Raw genomic sequence first — 14,642 nt, 5'->3', positions numbered from 1 at the left:
CATCAGCAGTTCACAAAGTTTTATTAGACACTTTGTCATTAATCTCTGTCACTTCCACTGACTGCAGCCAAACATCCCTCCTCTGCTGCTGTTATTATTTCAGCTCTGGCTCAGTCCTTTTAGTTGTTTCATTTCCTCTTAAAGCTCTTTGCTAACAGCATATGGAAAAAAATAGATGAGTCAATGGAAAGTCAGCAGCAGCAGTGTTTGACTGAAGCCTCACAGGGTTTTGGGTTCAGGCGCTCCACCTGCAGCCCAGAGGAGGTCAGCTGGCTGTGACCCCAGCTGCAGGTACTTTCACCTGGGCCATATCAAAGCCGGGAACGCCCCGCCCTCGCAGCCCTGCGGAGCTCGTTAGCTGTAATTGGGAGGGTCCTCGCTGCACAGATGCTGACGCACTTCAAAGGAGTTCCCCTTCAAAGAGCACGCATGTCAGAGTGGGAATAGAAACATGAATAAATGCATAAATTCATCTAAATAGTTCCTGTATAGAACAGAGTGAAGGACAGATGACCCCAGAGATAAGTGGCCTGTTTCCAGTTCCTTTTTGTTAAATACTAATAGTAACACCCCTTTTACACCAAAATTAGTACGTTCACTCAAGTGTTGTGTTTCCATCAATGCCGATCAGAGCTGAAGGCGAGAAAGACCCGTGACTACTGCGGAGTGTGAATGATGACACTCCCATTGCATCAAAAAGTCAGATGTAAGTGGGTGTTAGTGGGTTTTTTGTGCAGTGGAAATAAGGCTTTAAGATTAAATTAAGGTTTCTTTTTTTCCTCAAAATCCTCTGCAGAGTCCAAATCAAACACCACATAACCTAAACTATGTAGACATGTGAACATAGCATTTGTATGTGATGAAGGATCGAGCATTAATCTGCCTCTGTAAAAGCTTCTGCTCTTCTGGGAAGAATCTCCGCTAGATTTTGGCTTCATTCAGCCACAAGAGCATTAGTGAGTTCCAACACTGATGTCCGACGATAAGGTCCGGCTCGCAAACAGGAACAGGCCAAACGTTGGAAGCACATTTCATTTCCTGCTGCAGTATTACAGCCAAAGTGAAATGGCGGTTGGAGCAACTTTAGCTTCTTTAATGTGAAGTTTATCAGAGTCAAACAGAACCTGTCTGTGGTGCATAGTTAAGGTTCAGATTTGATCGGACTGCTCAAAAGTGGGCGTGGCTGCTGTCGAAAGATGAGGAGCTGTCGAGGACTGTTGGCCTCAATCACCCTGTTTTAAGATCTCTAGGAAGAGGAGGGAGGCATTAATAATTTAGACTTCAACCACGCCCTATTTAAAATGTAAAAAGTTTTTGCCAACAGACACCCAGCTACCTCCAACTATGATATCACTCTGTTAGCTACTGCGATAATATAATGAGCAGTTAAACCCAAAATCACATTTATGGTAACATGGGAAAAGCAAGAAGGCTGTCCACTTACTTTTGGCCACATATTGCACCAGTAATAATTAGACTCTGCATGTTTCTCAGCCTGTGTGACTTCTGGCAGTGTCTACTGTTGAACATAAACTCAAGCATTCACATTAACATGCAGATTTCATAAACGCTGTCCGTCAGGGAATGGGTGAATGGGTCTACTGTTCCCAGGTATGAGAACGTTTTGGTGTTTGTTGCTGCAAAGTTGGACAGCGTTTACAGTAAACAAAGTGGTGTGTGGTAGTGCTGAGGTCGGACCTGAAAACACATCAGACCTGCTGACTCATCAGTCACAGTCCTAAAAACAAACTTTCAAACTACTTTGTGCTTTAGATGGAATTTTAATAACCGAGTCTTTCCCCACAGTCTTACTCTGTCATAAGCTGATAATCACTGAAAATGTCCATTTCTGTTTCCCTTCATTCTTCAGTCTGACATTGTGTTCAGTTTGGCTGTGATTTATCCGTCCATCTGTCATCATCCTCATTGACACAGGAGCTGTGGTAGTGGTTGCTTGGAGCAGTAAATGTTTGTCATGTCAAACAAAGAAATATGTTGATTTAGGAGTTAACGACGACTACAACAAACTGCAAAGCTGTAAAAATCTCATCAGTGCTTTTTAAGGCCATTTTTCTGTCTCTCTGCCCACAAAGCTCTGATTGGCTCGGTTATTTGTTCCTGTCAATGATTTAACACCAACGCAGTGATTTAGGTTTTTTATCCAATTTGATATTAATAATAAATACTAGATATTACGTGTAAATGCTGTTTTATCATAGTGCAAATCGAAGTAAGTACGCAATTTTGATCATGCAGTAACGACTGAATCAAAATGTTTTTTTACAATAACTTCCAGATAGAAAACATTTGTGTCATGTTCATGAAATGACGTTGCTGCACAAGCACTGCAATAGTTGTGCGCGGTATTCAGAATATTTGCATGGTTTCACATTGCTGTCAGTGAGCCCTTTCTGATGGAGAATTGTTTGCTTATATTCAAAGGCTTCATTGACAAAAATAGTCATTTTACTTTGCAGAACATAGTTATCGTTCTTTTAGTGTGTAAGGTAAAGCACTGAAAATGTTCCAAACAGAGTGTACACTTAAACTGAAATCACTTTTTTTAGCTGGGTCTTTTTAGGTGGCTAAAACATGTTTTGCCACTGTCCCCCTCGACAGCAGAACATTGTTAAGCTTCAGCGCCAATAAGATGCTGGCAAAACAACACAGTACATTAAATACGCACAGCACAAATGTCAGAGCAGCCAGACCACCATGATTAATTATATATCTTTAAACGTTACATTTACGGCTGAATATAAAAACAAAAACTAGTCCACAGGCGAACAGCTTGGACACTTTTATTGTGAAGGAATTATTCGAAATTGCAATCTGTATGTCACCAAGTTAGCAGAGCTTCATTAGCAGTGCTATTCCCTAATAACAGGTATGATGGAGCAGATATGGAACAATTTGGCACTATTTTGGTTGGTGACTGAGGTTGAAATATAAACAGTTACAATGAGATTCAAAAGAATGTCTGCAGGCAACAAGCTCTTAGCGTGGTTTGTGACCAGCACACTGTTGTCATGACACCAAGACAAACAACTTGGCTCGACTGCGGCGTGACTGCCACCCCTACTATAGAAAACCCTAATGGACGATCTAGTTTCATGAAAAGCACAAACATTAAAGGGATAGTGCTCTAAATCTTTCTGCTGTTTTCCTTCATCTGCTGCAACAATGGAAGCTTTTATCTGACTGCTGCTCATGCACATTCACACCTGGGGACTGACCAGCACCACCAGTGTCTGATGTGTCCCCACACACACACAGACACACATAGAGGCTGCTGTGGATCTGAGTGTATTTGGGGTATGATCAGTGTGGATCGGGACTCTGCAGTGAAGAACAGGCTGAGCTTCAGGCTGTAAACAGGATTATTAAATCTCTGGACGCTCTCCAGATGTTGCTGCTTTGTTTGGTTCAGATCTGTCTTCTCCCTGGTGCCGCTCTTTGGTTTAAAAAGGACATGAAGGACACACACATCCTCTGTGCTGCCGTCTCTTTTGTCCATCTGAGTTTATCAGCTGTCTCTCTCCCTCCACCTCCAAAGCACTTTCCAATTGAACAAAAAGCCCATTAACATCTGGCTCTTCTTTTTTAATGGGAAAGGTTACAATTGGCATTCATTCCCAGGACAAATAATTCTGCAGTAGTCATGAGTATTTTTCTGCTCCAGCTCCAATCGGCAGTGATAGAAATAAAATGCTTGGGCGGACATGTTAATTCATGATGCAATTACGCGCTGCTGCAAAATATTGTTCATCTTCTTCCAAGCAGCGCTCGAAGAGATTGAATAAGTAATATATCAAGGATGTTATCTGTGTAACATTTTCTCTAGCCTCCATGCTGCTTTATACTTTTTACTCATCATGTTTTTTTTGCCTGTTTGTGACATCAAACTTAACACACCAATAAAAAAACTAAACAGAGGCACATTTGCTTACACTAATTTAAGCACTGGAAATCCTGCATATACGTATTAATTTTTAAAAAGATATAATAAGAGCAAAAGAAAACCTGCACCAGCTTTCATTCAGAAGCTGCAACCAGCAATATTCTGGCATGTGTGCTTAAAAAAATACTCAAAATGACTTGAAGGATTCCTGCTAATGTAAGTAGTTGCCACTTACTTTTTCTCTGGATTGGCTATTGAATTCAATGACCAAACTTTTATGCTCTACTTCAATTTTATCACCCATGATTTAAGGGGAGAACAGTCTAATGTTTCTTTCTCTCAAGTCAGACTGCCTCAGCTGCTACTATTAATTATAGATTTGACAGAAGCAGCACATTCCTGCAGAAGCTTCAGGAGAAATACAGTATTCATCTAGGCTCAGCTTAAGATGGACAGTGAGTAGGTTGATCCTTAAAAACGGGACTCCCTAAAAACTATCATTATTAGATTTCACCTGGCTGGGTGTGGTTTTGATGGATCTAGCAGTGCGTGCTTTGGCGAGCTCTTTGACTGTCTCATCCTGGGAGTGCACACTCAGATATAACCTGCATGCACCTTGTCTGAATGCAGTGCAAAAATCTTGAATTATTTTGGTTTGATGAAAATGCGAAGTTGGACTGAGTGGCAAAGTACAGGCTAGTTTTGTATTTTACTGCTTGGAAAATTAGGCAGATTAGACCGAATAATCACCACATATAATATTAGATTGGTTTATTTAATGCATGTCAAACATGGAGGCATACTGAATATACCATTCATCATCTCCTAAAATACATGCATTCGGTCTCAAACCTGTATACGTGGAAACTGATAGACTGCCTTGTGAGCCCATTTTAACATCATTTGATGTAAGATACTACATTAATATCAGAATACAGCCCCTCAATCATCTGAGTAGATCTTTGTTGTTGGACATAATTTTGTCCATTTGAATAGCAATATATTCAAGCACTATTGAGTTGTACATATTTTCTAAGGCTGTCCCAGATACCATTTTCTGGGCTCTGGAGCGTTTATCAACAGTAAACATTCAGAGCTTCGGTCGGCGAGAATGGGGAGACACGTTGCGCCCCAGAGGTGAATTAGGTGAGTGAGGGAGAGACCGTGTGCTTCGCGGCTTCACTGTCAGGCGGGAGAGACTGTGTGCTTCACGGATGAGGGAGGATGAGGGAGGGATGGGATCCTGACCCCCGACAGTGTTAGCACGTCAGGTGAGAGAGAGACATCGTGTGCCACGGAGCTTCAGTGTTAGGTGAGAGAGAGCCTCTGACCTCTTGTTAGCAGTTGTGACACTTAATAGTTTGTAAAGTTAAAAAACAGTTATAAGTACAACAATGCGTGTCCAGTGTTAATTTTAGTTTGTTAAATTTCGTTGTGCATCTGAAATGATAAGTGTCCTCATTAAGGAAGATATTGAAATTCACCTGCTCTGTGCTGCAGTGAAAGGGCTCCACTCGGGGTGAGCCGCGGGGGGCTCAAGTGTTTGCATTCCGGTGCCGCTCAAGCCGACACCGAAATGGCTCAACTCAGTCAATAAACCTGTTAATAACCGTTGAGAGAAATGATCTTTCCTGTCACTGTGTGTGTGACAGGCACACACAGACTTTGAAGTAGCATTCATTCTCTGCAAATAACAAACAAAAATAAACCATCCAAATGCCTAAATTGAAAACCGAACACCTACCCAATAAAAGAATGAAATAGCCGAACATTTGGCTCCAGCCCTAATATTTTCCAGTATTGTGTGTTCTCCTGTAAATTTAATTTGGGGGTTAAGGCAAAGAAGAGGTTAATAAACAACTTCTTAGGTTACGGTTTTGCTTATCAAAAAAGTAGAAGACGACTCACTGCAAGCTGATGATAACGTGCATCATGAACACAACACCCTGTCTGACGCAAGTTTTAAGGGAGTCCTACTAGAAAACGCTGATAAAAGGAAGTTAATTCCAAAGTTGTGAGTCAGTTATTGAAAATATCTCCATAGCACATAGCCCAAACTAGGAGGACCCAGGAACGCCAGTCAGTGGCACATCAAGAACTGGATATTCTCTTAACCAGATCGCTGTCAACACAAACAAGAAACTACAGGAATTTGGCCAGTGAGGTTGCTGTAGTTTGACGCTCTGCTGCGAAAAGGGAAAGACTAAAGACAAAAGGGCATCGCTATTTTCTATTGAAACAGTCAGGTAATCAGTTGGTGGGGCCTCAGGTTGTCTAAACAGTCCTCTCATCCATCCAGTCGGTCAGGAATCTGAGGGCTGAACCTTCACATGAAACCAAAGACTCTGGACTGTGAATGCGTTTGAGTTTATGTGTGTGTGTGTATTTTCAGTGAGCTATGATTGTGAGTTTAATTCTGGAGTGTTTTTAAATGTCTGTCACTCGTCTGTCAATTCTGTTTATACAGGTTTATCATGCCACGCCATCTCCTCCTGTTTTCTTGAGAGAGCTGATAGTGTGTCAGTGGCAGTCCTGCTGTTAGTTTGCAGATCTGAAACATTCCTGAAGCTCAGATCGCTGCATTAACGCTCCCCCAAACTCGATGTTTGTTGTTGTAAGATAGAAGTGTTGCCTTGGTTGATTGGGCTGATGGGAAAGCCGTCCCTTTTCTCCTCTGATTTGACAGCAGACAGCTGCAGTGATCAAGAGCTTGAAGATTGTTTTCAGCTTGCTGGACTTCGTAATTAAAAAAAATCAAAATATTTCACACAGAGAGGTTTGAACCCTTTGAGTTCACCCTGAGTTTCACTGATCGTGTCTGACTTGTTTTAAAGGTCAAACATGTATTCATATATGTAAGTCCACATGTCGTATTTGTGCGTCTGTTAACACTGAGTCAAGTCTTTGTATTTACAGCCTTCAGTGTGTGTTTGCAGACATCAGGTGGAGTGTGATTTTATTTCCAAACAGCTGCGCGTGTTCTCACCTTCACCACCCTGACACAGTACAGTCGGCATCAAGTATCCCAGTGTGAGTGTTGATCTTTAAGACACACCAGTTGAACCATGAACAAACACTGAGGGCAGCTCGACAGTGTTCAGCCAGTCTGACTCCAGCACGGTGCAGGCTTTCAGCCAATCAGGATGCAGAGAGGAGCTGCTGGCATCGATTTATCAGCGAGGTGACCTCACCCTTTTTCTGTGTGTTGATGCAAAGTTGAACACCCTCCCACCCATTTTTCACTTATGTAACGTATCCAAGATCAATCCCATTAAATCCAGTACAGACGGTTAACTCCTGTTATCATATCATCCAATTGATTTCTGCAGTGTACTTTTCTCTGACCAACCATCGAGCACAACAAGAGGTCATTTGGTTCAAAATTTCCTCCTAGATCTGAAAAGTTTGGTCATATTTCACCTGTCCTTACATCTTTGCATTGGCTCTTACTATGTGTAGCTAATGAACAATTGTTCCTCTTTATTCCTCCATCTTATTCCTCTTTTTTCCCCTCATAGTTTCAGTGGTGTAGTAAACTGATCTCTGCTTGTGTATCAGTTCCTCCATAATTAAAACCAACATATTTGGCATCTTTGGAAACTTTGCAATCTCCTTTCAGAGTTTTAACTAAAGTTCTGTTGGTTTGAAGTTATTTTTTTAGTTTTGAAGTTAGTTGCACTGACTGCCCAGTTTGAGGGGTTATAAAACAGGTTAAATTAATTTAAGAGACAAGCAGGAAACTGGCGAGTCCACACCTGCAGAGTCCTGTGATGAGTCATTTACCATGTAGTGTGTGTGCATGCGTGTGTGGGTCATTTGCGCGTGTGTGCAGCATTGTAAGATGATCCTCGCGAATTGTCCATACAATGAGCTTCATTGACACAGACTAAAGTGAGACAAAGAGCAGTGTGTTTGTGAGTGGAAATGTCCCAGATAAGGCAGGAATTTCTCCAGTGAATGTTGTTGTGGCCCCTCTGTCTGAAAATCATCTGCCCACTGGTGCCCCAGTCTCTGCCTCTGTGCCCTCTCCAGTCAGACCGCCCTGGCAATCAACTGTTAGTACTTGATTAGTCAACAGTTTGGATTCTGAGTCATTCTTAGCCTTAAAATGCATTTTGGCACAAATTGGACAACTCATAAATTCAGGGCACTGTTGGAATATATTATACTGTTATTCAGAGCGCCACACTCTCAGAGAGGCAGAGTGTAAACTGTACACTCTGTAATGTAACTGTTTGTTCTCACTCACGCTCTCACTCGAGTGTCAGGTTGGATTTAAATCAACATGTGGGGTTCGCAATAAGAGTACAAGTGTGAAAAAAGCTTTTGTTTAGAAGTTTTTGACAGGCTGGTCAGTACTGTGCATGTGCAACCCTCGACACAGTTTAGGAGAACGCAAAATGACTCACTCTTTAGCCACGCCCACCATAAGCTTAAAAAAAATTATGTGTTTAATTTTGCATGTTATTGATGAAGTATTATTAATAGTAAGAGAGGTGCCATAGGGAACAATCCTATCCACACATCTGCTTAATGACAAAATATGTAAACTATATAAGGTGAATATGCCTGTCTCATACATAAGCTTATAGATGTGATGTAATTATGAGTAATTATACACAGTATACTCTTTATATCAGACTGCACCCAGAAAACATTAACACTTGCTTTAATACGTCCTAATAACAGTCTGAAAAAAGTGCTCTTTTGATAAAGAAGTCTAGAAGTGTTACGCTGTTTATTAAAGAGACATTGACGCTTAAGTAAAATCAAAATCATGTTTTTTAATATATGGCTTCGATGTCCGGGCACGTCATCTGGCACAGTAAAAAAAAAAACAAAAAAAAAACTGCCCTGCTGCAGGCCAAGTGGTCCGGCCCCTGAAATTACAAAATTCCAGGCCTGGTCCTGGAGATGATTCCTGGATCGACTTGGATTTGAGTTTCGTGTGTGTGTGTGTGTGTGTGTGTGTGTGTGTGTGTGTGTGTGTGTGTGTGTGTGTGTGTGTGTGTGTGTGTGTGTGTGTGTGTGTGTGTGTGTGTGTGTGTGTGTGTGTGTGTGTGTGCGTGAGATGCTTCAGTTTGAGTCCAGACCTCTGCCTCAGTCTCTCTGCAGTGTGGGGATTTCCTTTTTCCACCCTGGTCACATGACTGCAGATATGGGTGTGGTCTCCTGCATTCCTGGCCTCTCTCGCTGTCTTGCTACTCTGTCTGGCATGCTGCGACACTCTCTCACTCTCACACTCACACACACACATCGCCGTCTAGACCAAACACACACACACTGGCTCAGTGTCGGCTGTTTGACGTGCCCTGCATGTAGAAATGTCTGTGTGAAGCCACTGTGACATGATTCAGTGGGATTGTGTGTGTCTGTTGCTTGGTGCAACAGGAAAAAAAGTTCCTCTCTTTGTGGAGGGTGTGGCCAGCAGCGAGTTTGCATAGTGGAATTGTGTGTGTGTGTGTGTGTGTGTGTGTGTGTGTGTGTGTGTGTGTGTGTGTGTGTGTGTGTGGAAGGGAGGTGCAGGCTGCTGCTTTAGTATGCAGAGCAGGTGTGTCTGCAGAGGCAGAGCGCAGAGAAGAGGAAGAAGAGGGAGGGTAACAGCAGCCGAATAGAGGGGACGGTCTGATGGAAGATAATGAAGAATCAAACCTTTTTTATAAACTGTTCCATGTATTTTCAGTCAAATATTTTTTGATACTCATGCAACGACTGATTTTTGTTACACTGAAACACAAAGTAAGTGCCTAAAAAAGTGTTTTTGATATCATAGTGTAAAGTTGGTGAATAGGACTAGCGTTGATGGTTAACCCTTCCGAGGCTGAAGCACTTTATTGAATGAAATGGTGACGTCCTCCAGTGTCCTGCCAGTTTGAGGGAGGAGGTGGGACTGACCTCTCATTCAGGGAATGTTGTTTGTTCATGTTCTAGTTTTATAACAGCGTGATGAAATCATGCGTGCAGCAGAGGAGGAGTGGTGCTGAGTGTGAAGACAGTCACGGAGATCGGTGAAAGTGTTTGATAAGAGGCTGTATAATTTACAACTTTGTGGAACGCTGTTGTTTGTTACACACTTTATATTTACAACTATACCCACAGGTTGGACTGCAGTTCATCTAAAACTGCGAGTTAACCACTGTAACACATATACCTCACGAAATATACCAGGGCTCAACCAATATTGGTTTTTCAGGGCTGATACCGATACCCATTAAGTAGTTAATGAGACCGATAACTGATGTTTGAAACAGATATGCGTTTACAGTAAAAATGAAAATCTTTCTGTCAATATTAAGAATTTGGAAACTCCAACACAAAACTTTTGAAAAATGTCTTTAGCAAATGTTTAATTAAAACTATAACTTTAGACATCACAAACTGCAAGTTCCCAGCAACTTTTTTTTATAAAGTCAGGTAAAAATTTGAATAGAAAATGATTAAATATATATATATATATATAGATAGATAGATAGATAGATAGATAGATAGATAGATAGATAGATAGATAGATAAGCATAAGAGCGATGTTTGTATGTGTTTTGACAAAATAAACAGAATAGACGTGCAGTGCAGGCTATGTAACGTGCAGCTTAACTCTACAGTCTGGGCTGCACAGTAGGCTAACCCTAACACCTACCCGTATATTGCTTGGGTATTCATTTTGGACCCTATTCTTGCATTAGATATAAGCTATAACTGAAAAGCTGAAAATTTCTTATTCCCCTGAATAAACAAGCTGCAGAAAACTAGAACTTCTTGACAAGAAAATCTTATTCTAAATCGTCTTCCCTTAAAGCTTTTTCGATAACTTTTCACTGAGTCCTACAGTCTTTCTCAGCGGGTGTAACTGGCTCCAAAGACCACACTGTGACTGGTTCTGGTCTGGTGTTCACAGTTGGTGTCTCTGGTGTTCATTCAGTCTCTCGTTGTGGATCCTCACTGTTAAACTGGTGTAGTGTTCCTGACAGCTGTCACATGTAATGTCATTAGAGCTGTAACGATCAGCTGATTGACTAAATGATCAGAAATGATATGCAACTGTTTTGGTAATATCTCTATTTTAAATCACTGTGAACTCAATATCCTTGGACCAGACAGATTTCTGGACTGTTGGGTGGGAAAAATCAGAGGCCAGATTTTACTTTGGGACATTTATAATGTTTGTCTAATTGTTTTACAGAAAAAATTAATATAATCACTCAATGAGAAAACGTAGTTGGGATAATCAATAATGAAAATAACTCTGAATAAAGAATAATAAAGTTGGGTTTTTGGAGTAATAGCTAAGTGATACCGCGGTCCTAAGAATTTTGGCCCCTTTAACAAAAGCAAAAGGCCTTTTCAAAATGTTGATATGAAATGTCCAACATGTAGAAATAATCTCAGTCTGCTGTGTTAATATACATGTGATTTCCTAATAATAACAACATGGTGGAGGTGATGTCAGTCAATGTGAGTCATTCAGCTTCTTGGTTTTGTTTAGTTTAACCAAATGTAATCCTGACAAGAACTCCATGCGCTCTGCCAAAACACACATCATGTCCTCACTGAGGCGGATTATTTTTGAAAACTGTTTACATGTGAAACAACGTGCGCACATTTTTATGTTTTCAGGTGTCCTTTTCAGAAGGTTTCTATCCAAACTGAAACACCAAAACAATAGAAATAAATCTCTTTTTTCCTCCTTCGACCATCTCGAAAACAGCCGCTGCTCCTCAGTTATATCACAATATGGAAGGAAAATTTACTGACAATAAACATCCACAAGTCATAAACATGGGAATCTTTCCATCTCTGCGTGAGATGAGCGCAGCATGAGACAGGATGCCTGCGGCTTTTGTTGTATAACAACACACACAAATGATTTCGATTCATTTCAGCATAAATTAAAAATCCTACGAAGAAAGTCCGCCGATAGATCCAGACACACCAGGGCCAAGATCACACACTGTCCTCTCTGCTGCTTCACCCACACACACATAAATCAGTTTGTTCCGCTTGGCCTTTTTAGTAATAACAGACACACACACACACACACACACACACACACACACACACACACAGAGGCTTAGTCTAGCTCTCACACACACATAAGCTGAGTGGCTGGCAACATGGTGGCTGTAGCATAATTTCATCTGGAGTCAGTAACAAACAGATAAGATGGACAAAGAACAGGCACACTGTCTCTGTCTCACTCACACACACACACACACACACACACACACACACACACACACACACACACACACACACACACACACACTCTCTGCTCCTCCTATGGCTGCATAGATGCTCCGTCTATATATAGAGACAACTGAAGTTCTGACATCACTTCCTGGCTAACTTCTGTAACTCAGCTCAGTCTCTTACTGAGGTTTTCTTTCTCATCACGTGGCACTAACAAAGCTCTGCTCTGCAAAGCTGTTACACTTTGCTAATAAACCACAGACTTTTACAGAATTACACGGACTATCTAGTTTCAAACTTGTGATTTATTAAATAAAGTCTTGAAAATGTAAGAAATGTTTCAGTTATGACGTACTTTAGTAATATGCAAAAAGGATGCTACAGGAGAAAGCATGTATATCACCGTCCAATCAAAACCAATCAACTATGTAAACAGGAAGTCTCTGCATTGCGATCTGTAACATAACCTCAAAAAAATAACAGTTTTGCTGTAGACGAGGGTCACAGCGAGACGGATTTTATCGTATTTAATCAATATCGGTAATATTTGTAGTATTTTCACCATTTTACAGTGCTCAGTAACTGATTGTGTCAACTGTACACCAACACCTGAAATTGTTGTAAACTTGTTTATTCTAAATGACTGTTTATGTTAATGGAGTCTGGTGGCTTTGTGATAATGGCTGCAGGTCCCTGTCTGAAGAAGCTGTCTGACAGCCAGGTTAAATATTTTAGGTGGGCCTCATTTTTTGTTCGTACCGCTGGGGGTTTCTGCCCAGAGGTTATTGTAAACAAAAACTGTGATTTAGTCCAACTCTCTCAGTTCAACCCATGAATGTTGGTAGAGAGTTAGCTCTGTTTGTTGCTTCAGTCAACAGTTACAGCTGTCGGTTGGTGTAAATATTGGGTAGTCTATAATCTCTTTGTAGGAACTAGTTTATGTGGAGCGACCTGTTTCATTTAGTGATGTGTTGATCACTTTGTAAACTCGCGTGAAGGCCGCGGTCTTATCAGACCTGCAGTAGCTGGTTATAGCGGCTTGTTTGTAGCTGTGATGATAGTCGACAGTGTGGTGAAAATCCCATCATCCTCCAGCCGCACCTGCATGTCAACTTGATACTTCTGTCATTTGAGCATTTCAGCTCATTCAGGAGACGAGAATTTGTTTTTCAACAAAGAAAAGTGCGGAGTTTAATGCATTCACCTGAGAAAAGCAGAATTGGCCCTGTTTGCTTAATTAACAAGATAATTCTCTCAGAATTCAGAGATGTTTTAATGAGAAAAAGATATTCTTGCACTTGTTTTTCTGATATAATGAGATTTGTTCAATTGGAAAAATGAGCTGTATTTTTTATTTTTCATCTCAAGTGAGTCCATAAAAATTGCTCCCCTGTTGTTTTTTTTGTTTTTTTGTGTGGTTACATATAAGCTAATATATATATATATATATATATATATATATATATATATATATATATATATATATATATATATATAGTACTGGTGGTGAAACTTATGACTGCGGCTATGTTGGAAATGTCCTGATCCCTGTTCTGCGCACATATTGTATTTAATAAATTTTTAATGAAAGTACTGTAAAGTAAATGCATTTATGTAAATATTATTCTAGATGAGAACATGCAAATCATTAGATGTTAAAATTATCACAGAAACCTAACCTATACCTAAACTCTACCTTTCAAAGGTTTAAAATCAGCTGTTCTAATGTTTTTTTCCTCTTTCCTTTAATAATGTCTATTGCAAGAAAGACAAAAACTGTATAATTCAAACAGCAGTGTATAGTATATAACCGCATAATCAAATGTTGATGTCCCAACAGTGTTGTATGACAGAGTACTGTTGGAACTTGGATTTTGAGTTTGTTTTCCAGTCAGAAGTGACTTTTGATCATTATTGAACCACAACGGTGCAATTTGGCTTTAAATATTTATTTTGTCTGTTTTTCTTTGAGCCATCTGCATTCTTCTCAGTGGTTAGATTATAAAGGTTTAAACTGTGATTTGTCAGTTCATAGTACAGCTGATATTCCCTGATCTTATTCCAACAGCGCTAACCCTCAACTAACCCTCTGTTTCTATTATGAAGTTTGAAGAATAGTGCTGTTAAAGTGTTTTTATGCACTTGAAAGTGAAACTTTAAATCTGCATCCAGTTTGATGCTAAGCTTTGAGTTTCTTCTGTTTTCATTACACTGATGGTCAGAGGGATTTTGTCTCTCTCCGCCCTTTCACTTATCAGTTTGATGACGTGACTTTTTCCAACAGTAAAGCCATAAAATCTTGATTGCCCGCTGGCTGCAGTATAGATCATAAAGCGGCCCCCACAATGTTAGTGAATGGGACATGGGCCAAACTAAAAACTCAAAGTACACGTCAAATATATTTTTCCAAATATGGTGTCTGTGATTTTAGATCATTTTAATCACCGTGATGTTTGTTCAAGTGGTTGTTCTTCAGATAAGTTTGGATTTTTGAGTTATTTGATCCTATAAATAAGGAATTTGATGACATTATTAACAGCTAAGTGTCCCAGTT

General features: G+C 40.3%; 1 protein-coding gene across 6 annotated transcripts in view; it reads left to right on the top strand.

Annotated features, from left to right (window-relative positions):
* LOC121960036 (plasma membrane calcium-transporting ATPase 1-like) overlaps positions 1-14,642 on the top strand; it is a 132,566-nt gene that overhangs the window by 29,329 nt on the left and 88,595 nt on the right. Inside the window, exon 1 of one of the 6 annotated variants that reach the window (XM_088069579.1) lies at positions 9,501-9,640. The exons of the other annotated variants lie outside the window; for them this stretch is intronic. The gene's annotated coding sequence lies outside the window, so the exon portion shown is untranslated. Of the gene's footprint in view, positions 1-9,500; positions 9,641-14,642 lie in introns of those variants that run through there. 6 annotated transcript variants of the gene reach the window in all.

The sequence above is a fragment of the Plectropomus leopardus genome, chromosome 2 (assembly GCF_026936395.1).
Source record: "Plectropomus leopardus strain MGB_pleo_1.0 chromosome 2, ASM2693639v1, whole genome shotgun sequence".
Taxonomy (NCBI): Eukaryota; Metazoa; Chordata; class Actinopteri; order Perciformes; family Serranidae; genus Plectropomus; species Plectropomus leopardus.
Note: the sequence above shows the minus strand (reverse complement) of the source record. Positions and strands in the feature narration are given on the sequence as shown.